The sequence below is a fragment of the Cervus canadensis genome, chromosome 28, assembly GCF_019320065.1.
Source record: "Cervus canadensis isolate Bull #8, Minnesota chromosome 28, ASM1932006v1, whole genome shotgun sequence".
Lineage (NCBI taxonomy): Eukaryota > Metazoa > Chordata > Mammalia > Artiodactyla > Cervidae > Cervus > Cervus canadensis.
This window is the reverse complement of record NC_057413.1, coordinates 51,097,851-51,114,172: the sequence shown is the minus strand read 5'-3', so window position 1 is coordinate 51,114,172 and position 16,322 is coordinate 51,097,851. Positions and strand designations below refer to the sequence as shown.

At 43.2% G+C, this 16,322-nt stretch overlaps 1 protein-coding gene across 3 annotated transcripts in view; it reads left to right on the top strand.

Annotated features, from left to right (window-relative positions):
• Positions 1-8,118: 8,118 nt before the first annotated feature.
• Positions 8,119-16,322, top strand: part of PLA2G7 (phospholipase A2 group VII) — a 34,255-nt gene continuing 26,051 nt past the window's right edge. The window contains exon 1 of one of the 3 annotated variants that reach the window (XM_043450370.1): positions 8,119-8,403. The gene's annotated coding sequence lies outside the window, so the exon portion shown is untranslated. Of the gene's footprint in view, positions 8,404-9,487; positions 9,609-16,322 lie in introns of those variants that run through there. The other 2 variants (XM_043450372.1, XM_043450373.1) reach the window with 2 other exon arrangements.

The following is a 16,322-nucleotide window of genomic DNA, read 5'->3' as shown; positions in this document are numbered from 1 at the left end:
CTTTAAGGTATATTTACAAGTTTAATCATGTGGAGCAGGTACAATTATGATTCCTACTGAAAGGTCGGGTATGTTGAGACATGCCTCGGAAAAGTGCCGCAAGGCAAATTCCGGAAGCTGGCTAAATTTCCGGGGACCGACCCCCTGCAGCCTGGTCCAATCAGGTACCAATCCGGAGCCCGTGGACACCAACTGCCGCTGTAGCCCACGCTTTCTTCCTTATATGAAAAGACCTGGCTTGGACGCCGGCCCTGGCTATAAAACCCCTCCCCACCCCTCATAGCTCGCAGACTCCCTTTGTCTCCTCACTCACCCGCCCCTGGCAGTTCTGCCCGAGAGCGACCGCTCAATAAAGGCCTTCATCAACGGTCCTTAGAGGTGGCTTTTTTCCTTGCGCGGTGTTTTTCTAACACCTACTTTACAGAAGAGCGGACTAAGGCACACAGTAATCAAGCAACTCTCCTATGGTTACAAAGCCAGTTGTTGGACAGCTGAGTAGTTTGGCTGCAGTAGCCACATTCTTGTCTATTCTACCAGTGAATATTCAGGACTGATTTCCTTTAGGATTGACTGGTTTGATCTCCTTGCTGTCCCAGGGACTCTCCAACACTGCATTTCAAAAGCATCAAAGTCACTTGCCAAGATAAATCAAGTGAGTGAAGTGGAGTCGCTCAGTCATGTCCGACTCTTTGCAACCCCAGGGACTGCAGCCTACCAGGCTTCTCTGTCCATGGGATTTTCTAGGCAAGAGTACTGGAGTGGGTTGCCATCAAAGTCACATGCAAAAGCGATTGAAGTTTAAGCTTTCCCCACCTGGGAAACGATGCAGTTCCCGTCTCAAATCAATATTGTGAGAGAGACAACACAATGAGTCAGATAGAATGGCGATATGGGAGCTGGGTGCGGCAGGAAGGAAATTAACTCTTTGTTAAATGCTTTTGTGCATCAGGCCTTGTTCTAGGAAGGAGTTATGGATATTATCTCATCAATCCTAATGCCAAGTCTGAAATATAGGTAGTTTCCAAGCAAGGAAACTGAGGCTTAGAGGGCTTAAGCCTACTTAGACCAGATCTGTCTACTTCCTGTTGGGAGCTGAGTGTGAGAACATTAATCAGACTCAGTACATAATGGTGTTATTGTCAGAATCTAGATCTCTGGGAAGTTCTGGTGTTCCTTGCACTTAGGCCTGGGAGGGTGAGAGTCAGGGTTCATTTGTGAATTCTGGATCATATGTTCCCTTCCTCCTATAACCAGCTTGTAGGAGCTTTCATGGCTGTCCCTGGTGGTGCAGTGATTAAAAAATCTGCCTGCCAATGTAGGAGACTTGGGTTTGATCCCTAGGTTAGGAAGATTCCCCCAGGAGGGCACGGCAACCCACTCCAGGATTCTTGCCTGGGGAATTCTGTGGACAGAGGAGCCTGGCGGGCTACAGTCCACAGGGTCACAAAAGGGTCAGGACGGCTGAGTGACTAAGCACACACATGTATTCTAGGAGCTTTCATGGGGTCTCTATTAGGGAGCAGGAACTTGGTTGACATCTGGGACCATCCCTAGGATCAGGAGGAGAAGGATGTGCTGGGTCTAGGATTCCAGCTCTTCTCCTGATCAGCACAAGCTGGAAATGTGTGCCAATCCAGGGTGAGAGTTATGAACACTTGTTCTGGGGAGAGAGGATTTGCAGACTGGTCTTGTTTTCTCTAAGGTGCTAGTTTGCCATCATGTGTCCTTCGGAGACCACCTTCAGAGACCACCTTCAGAGACAGAGCTGTAGTTCTGTTCTCAGCCTCTACTGTTTCTGCACAACTTGAATGCGGGTCTTTGTAGCTTCCTCATATGCTGACTTTTGTATGGACTTCTATAAGGGATTTGTATTATTGTCTTGGTACCAGGCACCCCTTCCACTGAGTAGCCGTTGTCCAAGCATTTCATCTTCCCTACCATCTCCTGTAGACCTGCCTCAGGCCCAACTCCCTCGAGGAAGTCTCTCCCATTTGCTCCCTGAGGCCCAGGGTGTCTAAAGAGGCATTGCATGATGCCTTGTGGGATTCCCTAAACCCTGCTCTCACTTTTAGAAACAGTCACTTTACCAAACATTCATCAAATAAACCAGTCTGAGGATGATATGTACTTCTCGTCAGGATCCAGCACAGAAGGACAGGCTTCTACAAGCAAAAGTGATGCCCCAGCATGGAGGCCAGAATGACTGTGTATAAAGTGAGTTGAACACAAGAGACCTAAATGAAAAGGAGTTTGAGGTCAGATCCTAGAAGGCCACAAACGCCACATCAGGACATCTGGACCTTATTTCTCCCTGTGCACAATGGGAAACATTGACCGTTTCTGAATGGGGAAGTAAGATGATTACAAGTCCAACATTTTTAAAGAAGCAATTTTGTCACAAGTTGGTACAATGTCTTCTGGGGTGAGGGCACCCACAGAAGTGGGAGAAAGAGTTAGAAGGCTTTAAAAATGCATATACTTTGAGAAAACCTATTTCTAGGGATTTATCACAAAGAAATCATTAAAAAACATGTACAAAAATATAACTTTAAGAATATGCACAGAAGTGCTATTTCAAAAATTATGAATTATAAATAACCTAGTTTTCTAATAAAAAGGTATTAAACTCAGCTTTCCAGATTTTCATTATAAGGGAAAATAATATACAGCCTTTTTAAATGATACTGCATATGTGTATTTATTAGCTTGCTAAAAAGTTAGTATTATACCATTGTTGTTTAGTTGCTAAGTCATGTCTGACTCTTTTGTGACCCCATGGATGTAACCCACCAGGCTCCTCTGTCCATGGGATTTCCCAGGTAAGAGTACTGGAGTGGGTTGTCTTTTCCTCCTTCAGGGGATCTTCCAACCCATGGAACCCACATCTCCTGCATTGACAGGCAGATTCTTTACAACTGAGCTACCAGGGAAGACCTAGTATTATACTGCTAAGTTAAAATAGAATATTAAAAAAATGACCAATAATGTAGTTTATATGTATTATTTGTTTATATGACAAAAAGCTTAAAAGAATATACATTGAATTTAGATTAGTTGAATGAGCACCTATAACTCATGCAAACAAAAGAGACATTTTATAATTGTCAAAGGTAGAGCTTTTAAGGACTTGATTAAAGTGGTAGCTGTGGAAATGGGAAGGAGAAATTGAGGACACTGTGGGTGCAGAATCAGATAACTTGGCAGCTGGATAAGACAGTCAAGTGACTATGAATCATAGTGTCACTGAGAGAAACCAGGTGTCTTGGTCTTAGTACAAAGCCTCCTACATCTTGACTGAGGTTAGTAGGGGTGTTATCAATGACTGGAGCAAGCAAAAATGTCCTGGAGACTGGTTTGGCAACCCAGATCTTAGAGTCCAGTTACTGAATGGATACAAACAAGTCAGTTGTGACATCCATAGTTCCAAGAGTCCATAAATCAACCAAGTCTCTAGAAGGTATTAAGACACTGCCAAGGAGGAAGGATGGCTAAGCCTGGCATTGGATCATGACTTTGGAAATTGGCTAAAATACTGAATAAAAGATACTCTGTCTTCTCTCCACTTTTGAAATTTAGAGGCATGAGCGTCTGAGACCTGGTGTCTTCTGGAAGTGCTTCATCTCTGAAGTATTAAGCTTCAAATCCCATTTTCTTACCGCAACTTTCTACCTTCCCATTTCTGTCACTCTGCCTCAGGGTAGGTCCCTCCAACCCACTGAAATAACCAATATTTTTCAGTTTTTCCTGGTTATTCATGTTATTCCTAGTATGTGTGTAGACATGCAGATATGAATTCTCTTTTCTAAAGCTGTATATATGTGTGTGTGTGTGTGTGTGTGTGTGTGGTGTGGTCATAGAGATATGAATTCTCTTTCCCTTAGGTGCATGGTATACATACATATGTGTGTACAGATGTATAGATATATAGACATACATCTAAATATCAAGTGCTCACTCTGCTTGCCAAATATTGTTCAAAGCAATTTACATGCATTATCTATTTTAATACTCATTGAACCCCTGTGATATAGATGCTATTATTATTCCTATTTCACAGATTAGGAAGTGAAAGTAAAGTGAAAGTCACTCAGTTGTGTCCGACTCTTTGCAACCCCATGGACTGAACAATCCATGGAATTCTCCAGGCCAGAATACTGGAGTGGATAGCCTTTCCCTTCTCCAGGGGATCTTCCCAACCCAGGGATTGAACCCAGGTCTCCAGCATTGCAGGCAGATTCTTTACCAGCTGAGCCTCAAGGGAAAATATCGAATATGAGGGTTCCCTCATAACCCCAACCTCATTAGGTAATTATTTAACAATTATTTAACCCCTCAGTTAGAGGGGTTAAAAGTCTGTAAATTGCCCTAGGCCTTAGAGCTAATAAAGGTAGAACTCAATTGGAGCCCAGGTCTGTCTGACACAACCCTCTTAATTACTACATTTACCTCTGGAAAGATATCTGAAAGATATGCACCACATTGTTAAATAATTACCTAATGAGGTTGGGGTTATGAGGGAACCCTCATATTCGATATTTTCTCCTTTGTTTTGCTTAGATCTCTATCAAAAAATTCCATATTTCTACATTAACATTAATTCCTTCCTTTCTTCACTGCCTCTGGCTAATTTGCTCTCCCAAGTCCTGGCCGAGGTAACTCTCCTCTCTGGCCTAGTTTCTAGTGTGGCAAACATTCCTGGGGAAATTTCATCACCTGACAGACTGACTCCATGACTAAGGAGTGGATTCCAGTCACCTCAGGGCTCAGAAAGCTTCCAACATCCTCAGGCAGATCTCCTGACCCTCCCCCAGATTTTCACTCTCCTCCTTTCTTCTTTCACTCACACTGTTGCCAGGTGTCTTTTCTTTTGTTTTGCATTAACTGTCTTAAAAGTCTACACATATTGTCTTCGTATCCTCATCTCTTTACCTTACTGACCCCCTGCCTTCACTGCTCTATTATACTCAAGTTGATTTAGGGGTTAACAAGACCTTCCTAAATGGGAAATCCCATAGCCCTTGCTTTAGTCCGTTCTGTTTAATCAGTCATGTCAATCACACTTTTAAAACTCCTTTCTCTTTTGACTTCTGTAAAGCTTCTCTCTCCCATTTTCTATCCTCACTTTGACCAACCTCTCATTTTCATTCACCGCCTTCTTTTCCTCCTACCTTCTTCCATGAATGTGATGTTACTGAAAATTTTATCTTCTACCTTGGCTCTGTTTAAACCCTCCGTGCCAATTCCATGCATATTCTCAGTACTTTTATCTCCTAATAAACGACTTCCGTCCAGGTCTCTATATTGAGCTTCAGGCCAGTATAGCTAACCACTCAGAGGTGTGCTGGCTGTCTAGAGGGGACAAAGATCACATTTCGTAGTGTTTGCTGATTCCTATAACGTGAGGTTCTCACTGGGATGATTTCAAGCCATCCATGTGAAATCACTGCAGACAGAGTTGGAAAATGTGCACTCTCTCAAGCAGGGATAAGTTTTAATTTTAAATTTAAGTAACTTAACCTTTTTTTCCTTTTACATTCTGTTATCTTCTAAGGAACTCAAAGATTTCCAAGTTTCCAATTATACACTTTCAGTTTTATTGAATCCCATTGTTCCCTCCAGTTTCATTGTTTTAATCAGGATGGGTTAGTTTCCAGGTCAAGGCACAGCCATCACGCAAGGACTTCCCTCCTCGGCTTATCTGTATCATAGTCTCTTTTCTGTGGACCCTGTGCAGTATGTATGCCTTTCACTTCCACCCCTTTCAAGGAGAAGTAATAACTCACTTCTTAGAAACCTCACAGTCCTGGATGTACCTACATAGGCTGGCCCACTATGGTGTCATTTCCTTAGCCTCCAGGGCTAGTCACCCTTGAAATGGAACCTAACATACAGTCTGCCCTCAATAAGCACTATTTGAAAACACTACTGAGTGAATTATCACTATTTATTCCAATATCTTGATGTAAGACAGAGTCATCAGAGTTAGGAAGCACTGCTATGTTAATGGGAAACGGAAGTAAGAATGAAGAGGTAAGAAATGGCAAAACAGTTCAAAACAGAATCAATTTTTAAACAGAAGTGAATTTTTTTTTCACCACATCAAAACAAAAATAAGGGACTTCCCTGGGGGTCTAGCAACCCACTCCAGTATTCTTGCCTGGAGAATCCCAAGGACAAGGATCCTGGAAGGCTAATGTCCATAGGGTCACACAGAGTTGGACACTACAGACTTAGCATGGCTAGGGGGTGGTTAAGACTTTGCACTTGCACTGCAGGGGCTGAGGGTTCAATCCTGGGCTGCGGAACTAAGATCCTGCATGACTCATAGCATGGCCAAAAAAAATTTTTTTTAATTCTTTGAGCTCTTATATTAAAAACAAAAACAAAACCCTTATCAGACCCAACTTATAATCTGTATGTCTATGTTGACTTGCCATCCTTTTGGAATCTGAGGCTTATTTATTCGTTTCACTGGACTAGGGTTGCCAGAAAAAGTATAGGAAGCCTAGTTAAATTTGAATTTCAAATAAACAACACATAATTTTGAGTATAAGTAGGTTTCAAATATTGCATGCAATCGACTTATACTAAAACCTTCTTGTGGTTTGTCCGAAATTCAAATTTAACGGGGTGTCTTGTGTTTCATTTACTGAATCTGGCACCCTTACATTGGAAACCTTCTCAGGACATTAACCTGCTAAATGCTAGTCACTCTAACATCCTCAGAGAGTGTGATCTGATTACAATGAGAGAAGGCGTAGAGCTGGCATTGACCAAAGAAATAAACTATTTCATACTAGGCTTCAAGACTTGCTTTCAAAGCCCACCACCTTTTTAGGTGGGATGATGAATCTTCTGATTCTGTCTTCTAAATCTTCACACAGTCTTAAGGGCAAAGGGAGCAGGTCCTGAGAGACCTCGAGTAGCATATCATGTTCCCTTTTAGATTAATATTCTGGGGCAATTTGTATCACAGGTTATTCCAGAAGTACAGGAAACTGTCATTAGGCTGAAATAGTTTAATTTAAATTTGCATCTATTGTTAGATTTAAATGTCACAGCTTCTTTAAAGATAATACTGTTAGATACCAGTGTGAATGCTTCTCCCATGCCAGGTTCCGTCTTAAGTATTTCATGTATATTTGCATTTCATTTTCACAAGGTGCCTCTGACTAATGTATTTTGATTAGCTCCACTTTACCGATGAGAAAACTGAGAAGCAAAAAGGATAAAGAACATACTCAAATTCATGGCCACTAATAATATTAGCATGAGAAAGGAACTATAATCCATGCCTTCTTATCCAGTGTGTGTGTGTTACATCAATTCAGTAGCGTGGGACTCTTCCACACTATGGAAGGTAGCTGCCAGGCTCCTCTGTCCATGGGATTTTTCAGGCAAGAATACTGAGAGTAGGTTGCCGTTTCTTGTTCCAGGGGATCGTCCAGATCCAGGGACCAAACCCGTCTTATTCCGAGTCCTCCTTAAATAAAAATGAAATAAATTTCATCTACATACCTGTCAACCTTGCCAAAAATAATAAAAAAAAAAACAACAAAGAATTAACTGCTCATGAATTTCAAATTATTTCCTCTGCGTCTCTCACTGAAGCTTTAAATGAATAGTATTAAGTTAGAAAGTGGATTGAGGAGAAAGCATCGGAAAATAAAGGAAGGGATTTCAGTTAAACCCCAAAGAACTGGGATGGCTCCTTTTTACACCGTTTCCCCCAATATCATAAAAGCGCTTACTGAATGCCCTTCACTGTATTTACACGGAGAAATGAAACTAACTCAGGGGCAGGTCTTCCAAGCCGGAGCATCTTCCACATAATTTCTGAGTTGGGGTCCAATGCGGTAATACTACAGACCCGAAGGCGGGATACGCCGGGCATTGCGGATCACAGATGGAAAGAGTAGCCAGGGGTTCAGAGAAATAAACAAGCAGGGAGTTAATGAAATTGAGAAAGGTCTGATCAGAATCGAGGCTGAGAACAGGAAGTGGGGGCACAGCACCCGCCCTACACGTGTGGGTAGGTCCCCGGGGTTGGGGGTGGCGTAGAGGGCTAAGTTAACCCCTGGGTCCAGCTTGCGGACTCCAGGCCCTGGGGCAGTGCGGTGTGCGCGGGGCTCGCCGGTCCCAGCGCCCCGACCGGTGGGAGGCCGGCGGCCACACAGCTCCTCCCCGTCCCTCCTCCCGCGACGCCGGGGCAGGCCAGGGTCGGGGCTACCAGATCGCCCGGCGCTGAACGTGCGCAAAGCCGGAGCGCAGCCCCCCGCCCCGGCGCCCCGCGGCCACGGTGACTGCGGGCGACAGAGCCCGCCGTGCTGGCAGCGAGCAGGCAGCAGGCGGGATCGTACAGCTTTGTCCCGGTTCCCGTGAGCAGTTCACCGCGGCGTCCGGGTGAGGAGGGACCCCGAGCTGGCCGGAGCCCCGAGCGGCCGCGGGCTGCGGGTGGGGTGGGGGTGGGTGGCTGGGATGTTGGGGGATGGGAGGATGGGGTGAATGGGAAAATGGGGGTGCTCGGGAGGCTGGTGCGCTGGGAAGATAGGGATGGGACGATGGGGGTGCTGGAGGTTGGGGGACTAGGACTCAATCCGCACCCAGTCCCCGCCGCCCTCCTAGCTGGGATCTTTGCGGGGAGGGTGATGGAATTTGAATTCAGTTCTCTCAGACCTTTTTCCCCCGGGGAAGTAACCTCTAAGAATTTGGTGCTAAGAGGGAATTTGGCCGGCCGCGGGATCCCGGAGCACCGGAAGCTTTCTTATCCGTGGGTCATCCGCGTGCTCAAAAGAAACACACACACACCTCCCTCTGGGGAGTGTTGCTCCTTCCGGAGCCCAGTTCTGAGAAGCTGCAGTGAGATCAGAATCAGAAAAACAAGGCGGGCCCGCCTCGACTCCCTCACACACTAGGCACAACTCAAGAGTTCTAGGCTGCGATACCCTGAGAGGCTTATATATATATATATATATATATATATATATAAGCAGAGAACATTCTCTTCCCCATCACCCCCTGGAGCCTCTCGTAGACCTTTCTATCTCTGAAAACGACAAGGTCAGGCTTTCATTCAGACCTGTGGTTCCCAGGAAGGTTGCGGAGGTGAGAGGCGGGAGGAGGGAGAGGTGCGTGGCCGCCCTTGAAGGACTAAGCTGATCAGGTTCTAGACGGATTTGTGTTAACAGATCAGTCTTGCAAAAATTACCTTTGACCCCAGTAAGAATGCTGAGCTGGAAGATTGGTCTCTCTGAGTAGGAGCTGGGTGAAATGCTTCAGAGTGTTGACAGTCACGGAAGCCACAGTACGTGGTCTTGGACTAACACCGAACTCGGGGATCTGGGCATTAAGTATTGGCCTGGACCATACAAGGGGAAGGGGGAGGGGCAGGGGGGAGGAGATGGCCTTCTGGCCTCCAGGAGGCACCGGTGAACTGCCAGCATCTTCCGATTTCCTCGCGAAGGGCTTTCTGGTGGACCTACCGAAGCTGGTGAGAGCGCCCCGCACTTGGCCTTTTCTCGCCGTCTCTGCTACTCGTCGTCTCATATCGGCTCTGAATATCTCCCCCATCCTCGGCCATTTGTGCAAGAACTCCTGCCATGGCTGAGGTGATGATGCTTTGCGTGGAAATGGACCCTTCTTACTCAAGCCACTGGGGGTGAAGGACTAGCACAGTTGAGGGGGGCGGTGATTAATTTGGTTCAGCCACTCCTTTTACATGGGCTTCCATGGTGACTCGGTAAAGAATCCAACGGCAATGCAGGAGACCTGGGTTCGATCCCTGGGTTGGGAAGACCCCCTGGAGAAGGGAAAGGATATCCACTCCAGTGTTCTGGCCTGGAGAATTCCATGGACTGTATAGTCCATGGGATCTCTAAGAGTTGACTGAGGGACTTTCACTTCACTTCTTTTACAGCTGAGAAATTCTCCCTGAGGTATGAAAGGGTTTGCTCAGCATCTGGAGGAGTTTCTAGCTAGCAGAACTCTGGGCAGCTGGTTCCTCATTTAGCTTCCACTGTGTATCTGTACCTTTTAAACTTCAGTGGTGAGGAGTACGGTTTCCGGCACCCAGTTAGGCTTGTGATCTGATACCATTTGCCACCCTCTTTGAGACTCTCAGCGTTGAGCATCAAGGAAAGAGCTACCTAGGTACCTGGCCAACTGGAGTGAGCCCTGAGAATGCCAGCTGGTGTTAGGGATCCGTATCCTTACCCTGACACCTTAGAAAATGGATATTTCCTGGAAACGAAGATCATCCTGAGGTTATTTATCCCTTGGTTCATCTTAAGCCTGAAATTTTTTTCAAGACTCTTTTGATAACTGAGGGCGGACTTCCTGAGACATTGAGAAATTTCCATAAACGTGATACATTGAGGACAAAGTAACGAGTGAAGAGAAGCTGAAGGGGAACATTTAGCTCTAAAATCATACTGTTCCAGAATTTCCAGATTTTTTTTTGTTTTTGCTTTCACTGAAAAAGCAACTCTTTTTCTTATTTAGAAAGGCTAATCATATCCATTTGTCAGTATTTTCAGCATTAAGGAAACTAGTTTAAAAACATAAAAATGTAAGTACACTCAGCAGTAATTGCTATGAAACGGTTGTGAACAGGCAGAAAATGTAGGCTTTCCTTTTAGCAGAATTTCCAGAATTTTGAGGAAGCTTTGTAGTTTGAAGAGACAGGCCATGGATTCTTACTGCCTTTCTCTATGAAGCCAAGCACCTGTTCAGAGTCCTGTCCTTTGCTCCCTGTTACAGGAATGACTCATAACACACTAATAGACAGTCTAACAGTCTAGTATATATAAGCTTATAGTTTAAAAAAATAAACATAGCAGTTGAGGAGAAAGAAAAACTCTGCTATCTAATTAGGTATCAACTGAATTAAGTGGGCCAGTTGATTCCTAGTACAAAATTCATTCATTCCTTCATTGACTTCAAGAAATCTTTATTGAGCACCAACAAAATGTCAGGCACAGTGAGTATAGCAGTGTGGTTTCTCTTCTCATGGAGTTCACTTTCTAGAACCATGGGATGAGCAAGGTCAGTTTGGAAAGGACTAGATGTTTTAAAGCAAAGGGGGAAAAATGCTGTAATAGAGTACTGGGGTGTGTATGTGCATGTGTGTGTGTGTGTGTGTGTGAGAGAGAGATGGGCTTCTTGATTGGGTTTTAAGAAGAGATGGTTTTAGGATGAGCCTCCAGAAGATGGACAGGCAGTTCTGGTGGAGAGAACCACAGGCACATGGGGATGGGAACTAGCTTGATTTGGTCCAGGCATGGCTGAGGGCAGGGAGTCTGCAGAAGGGAAGGAGGACGGTGGCTGAGGCATGAGGCTGAATCCAGGTCAGGCAGAGATTTGGAGGCTGAGGTAAGCAATCCGGACTTTGTTTCAAGTGCAGTGGGTAGCCCAGAGCCGAGGCAAGACTTGATAGATTCACATTTTTCTCAAGAGTTCCTCTGGGTGCTCTGTGGAGGATGGATAATAGGAGGAGAAGAGGAGAGGTGATGAAACTATCTCCAGGTATATTAATTATGGAGATTTACCAGAGTGTGGGAGCAGTCTGTGTTTTGGGGCAGAATGGGAAGTCACTTCATGTTTCTGTCTCAAATTTCCCATCTGCATAGTGAGATGACATTGTTATGTCTGGTCCACTCATCTTGCAAAAACAAATAAGCTAATGAATATGCTCTTTAAAGTAAAGCAGTCCTATTTGCAAAGCAGAAATAGAGACACAGACATAGATAACAGCTATATGGATACCAAGTGGATAAGGGGGCGAGTGTGAGGAATTGGGAGGTTGGAGTTGACACTATACACTATTGATACTGTGTGTAAAACAGATGACTAGTGAGAAGCTACTGCATAGCACAGGGGACTGTACTCAGTGCACTGTGGTGACCTGAATAGTAAGCAAGTCCAAAAGGGAGAGGATATACGTACAAGTGGGTTTCCCTGATGGCTCAGCAGGGAAAAAATCTGCTTGCAATGCAGGAGACACAGGAGATGCGGATTCGATCCCTGGGTCAGGAAGAGCGCCTGAAGGAGGAAGTGGCAACCCACTCCAGTCTTCTTGCCATGGTCAGGAGCCTGGTGGCTTTAGCCTGGTGGGTTACAGTCCAAAAGGTTGCAAAGACTTGGATGCGAGTAAGCACAAGCACCTGTGTATAAGTACGGCTGATTCATTTTACTGTACAGTAGGAACTAACACAACATTGTAAAGCAATTGTACTCCAAAAAAAATTTAAAAATGAAGCTATGTCAGATTTTGTTACTATTCTGATATGCTAATATTATGCTACTTTGAATTCCCTGTGCTTCGTTTGCCAAAATTTTATACCAGTTTCAATGTCTTTTTCTTTATTCTTTTCAAGAAATATAATCTACTAAACATAAAAAATATTTTGCTCTGCTCAGGGTGTTGAAAAACCTAAACCAAGAATTACTAATAAAAAAAAAAAAAAAAGAATTACTAATGAAACATACCATCATAGAAGGCAGGGAAATTAATGCTAACATAATAGCCAGTTTACTGTTTAAATATACCCCATCAAAAATTTTAATGTGGGATAAAAGGTAGTTTATTAAACTGATGTTCAACATAAACTAAAATTCAGAAATGAGCGATGATGGTCAAAAGGCACAAACATCCAGTTATAAAATATATAAGCCCTGGGGATATCACATATAGCATGATGACTATAGTTAAAAATACTGTTTTGTATAGCCAGCTTACTTTTTTATTTAATTATTTTTTATTGGAGTATTGTTGCTTTATTTATTTATTTTAGCCAGCTTACTTTTAAAACTTTAATGGGATCAGATAAAATTCAGAATAGAAGCTAGACATGGAAACTATTTTTTTTTTTTTAATTTAGCAGATTTGTCTTTGTGCTGGATATGGCTGGGTACAGATATGTGTGTGTGCAAAGATTTGTTGACAACTGAAAACCTATACATGACAGCAGAATTTCTGGAGGGAGCTGGGAACCAGGGTTGAATAGGATTATTTCCCTTAGCGAAGCGTCCTCTCCCAGAGGAAACTCTTGAATTTTCCCTAGTTGATCACTGGCTCAGTTTCTGGGGGCCAGGCAAGAGTTTCAAAGTTATTTACCAACTATGGTAGGCCTGACCTTCTCAGCAGCCAGACAGCTGAGAAAATTTGTTTCTCTTCCCTGCCTCATTTTGACATGTAGCATACTAGAAGAAAAGGTGTCTGTTAGAGGGAAATAGAAGCCTTTCCTCATTTACATCTTGTGCAATGCAGTTCTTAGTGACTTGTGGTTCCCCAGTTAGCTTTCCCTTGCCAGACCTTATTAATTATTTATTGGTCGGCTCATCTGAATATCAGCTTGAAGTGGCCAGACTGGTGATTCAAATTGCAGACAAGATGTGACTGTAATTCTAGAATCTGTACGCTTTCTCTCCTGCCTTATTTACTGTCAGAGTCCCTTAGGGTTGAGGGTGGTTAGGGCATCTTTAAGGAAGTTGTTACAGTTTCTCCCAGAGGCCACAGCATCTTCTGTTTAACTTATATCATGCTCTGAAATATTGGATTAGGTGCTCTTCTTTAAAAATCAATAGGTTTCATATACAAATATGGTTTTCTGGCTTTAATTGGAAAAAAAAATGAAGATCTGGTAACTTGAAGAGCTCATTCCAACATGACAGCAACCAACTGGGATAGACTTGGACCCTTTCAGATGGTCCCATCTACTGCAGCCTCCACCACTATTTTTTCTATTACACAGGGTCTGTTAAGCTCATTTAAGTTACCTAACTGGGAGCCCTAGGGTTAGGGTTATCTAGTTTGGCCCGTCCAGTTCACATTCACCCTTATCCAATGCAGGAATTCCTTCTCCAGCATGCTTGATGGTGTTCTGCAGATGTGCGTTTAAACTGCTCCTGTGATAGAGAGAATGTGGTAGTTGTCAAAGAGCTCCAGCTGACAGAGGTCTACAGTCTGGGTCCATGTAGGACTCATCCCTTTTCCATAGAACTGTAGCTGTCATGTGCCATCTGGGTTTCCCCCAGCGTAAACATCCCTGTTTCCTTCAACAGCTCCTCATGTGATTTGCTGCCTTGTTCCCCCATCTGTCTGGTTATTGCTGGGTTGTTGTCCCTTTCAGTAAACTTTCATTTGTCAAAGCCTTTAAAGCTCTACTATTTCAATGAGATATGGTTTAACTGGCATGGAATGCACCAGAATGCTCCCAATATGGCCTCCAACGGCCCAGAGATCTTAGATAACTTAACCATTTGTGATTTGAAAGCCACAGACAGCAGCAAACATCTGGATATTTGCAAAGTGGAGGCAAATGAGCTCCCGTGTTCTAAATATGAGTAGAATCAACGAAATTGGTTCCACAATAGGGAACTGCTGTTGCTTCTTCTTCTTTTTTTTTTGGCCATATCTCTTTTCTTAGGTTGTGAAATGATTGCACAAGAGTTGTATCAGCTGTGCCCAGGACAAGAGGCTTTAGATTTTTCTGCAGAAGTCACTTGCTTATTACACATTTGGGATAATGTCCATATTAAGTTTTGATCCCATTAGCTAATATGGTAGAAATAAAACAAATTAATGGAGCAGGTATTGCATTTTCTCTTTCCTAGTTTCAATAATAATAAGTATAAAGTAGGAAATGTTTGCTGGTGCTTTTAAATGGAATCATACATCTTTGATAAAGGTGAAAACTCAGAGTCTAATTACACCCAAGGACCCCTACCTTTTTCAGCATCCCAGCATGGGACCAGTTAACTCGGTTAGAATCCTTTTTATGGTAGAGAGCTGTCTCTACATTGTGAGGAATACATCATAAATGACCTGATGATGTTAAAAGTTCTTCCTTGTATTGACCAGGCATCTACCTTCCTATAGCCTGTCTCAGAATGGAATAAATATGTCTTTATTATTAAAGAATATGGTTTATTATTGAAGGATACAGCTTCACCCACATCCTTTTATACCAAGGTCCTTCTATCTCAGCATTATTTGCATTTTGAGCTATAAATGGTGTTGTGGGTCTGTCCTGTGTATTGTAAGATGTTTAGCATCATTCCTGGTCTCTGCCCTCCAGATGCCAGTAATCATCACCTCCCAGTCATTACAACCAAAAATGTCTCCAGACACTGCCAAATGTCCCCTGGGGAATAAAGTTGCCCTGGTTGAGAACTGCTGCTATAGTCTGATGTTCAAGCTGCCTTTAGCCTGTTTCAGAATGGAGTAAATATTTTTTTTTATCAAACAAGGGTATAGTTGCTTAAAATGTCACTTATAGAAAAATAACTGAATATAATCCCATCTATGGTATTCCTTTACTGTTTGACCTCTGTAGGGTTTCCATGTGTGTTGATTCTTCTAGAGTTGGAATAAATGAAGTGGCATACCATTTTTAGGATTTTACTTCCCTGTGTATAAGATTTGTGTGTTGTGTGTATCTCAGAAATGTAGTGAAAAGATCAAAGGATATGGACAGTTGAAGTCTTGCCAGATTACCATCCAATAATCAGGATGCCTTTTATACCCCCATCAGAACCGCTGGTTTTGCTTTGGTAAATTTGGCACTGTTAAGGAATAAATAAGTCCTGTGTTCCCAGCCTTTTGTTTACTAGTTATTACTGTCTGTCCAGTTATATCTTTCTCAAAGAAAAGATTATATTGGCTGGTGGTGGTGGTAGTGGATTTTCATACATTGGATTGTGAAGACTGTGTGTCATTTTGTATTCCCTGTTGTAAATGTGCAAAGTCAATATTAGACTTCTCAGGGTCCTAGTTCGTCAATGTAAATACATTTCTAGCTAAGCTGTATCCCATAGTTGAGAAAAAGGCACTTTTCTGTGAAAAGAGGACTGGGAGAAATAAAAGACTTTTTATGAATTATTCCTCTGTGTTCAGATACGAGAGCCTTATGGTCATCCTCCCAAAGGTCTTAATGATCATCAGAAGATAAAAAGAAGCCAGTGTCCCAGCAAACCAGTGACTTAGAGCCAATTACAGTAGTTCTTTGTTTGGAAAAGCAAGAAGCGCTGTTTTCCTTTTAGCAACATGGGGAGCGTTTGGTCATATTTACCTAAATTGTGTGATACCTCCACAGAAGATGGGTGGCTTCTTATAAAAAAAATCACATAAAAGAATAAAACAGCTTACTTTAAGAAATAAAGCTAGAGAAGTGAATCAGAAACCAGAGGAACATTGTTAAGGACCTCCCCCACCAAGTACATAGAACTATGAGAAATTTAAAAAGATGAAGGATACCGGACCTTTAGTGGGAGCAGCTTCATTCCATTTGAGGGAAAATGGACAAGAACCCCTACATGGGGTT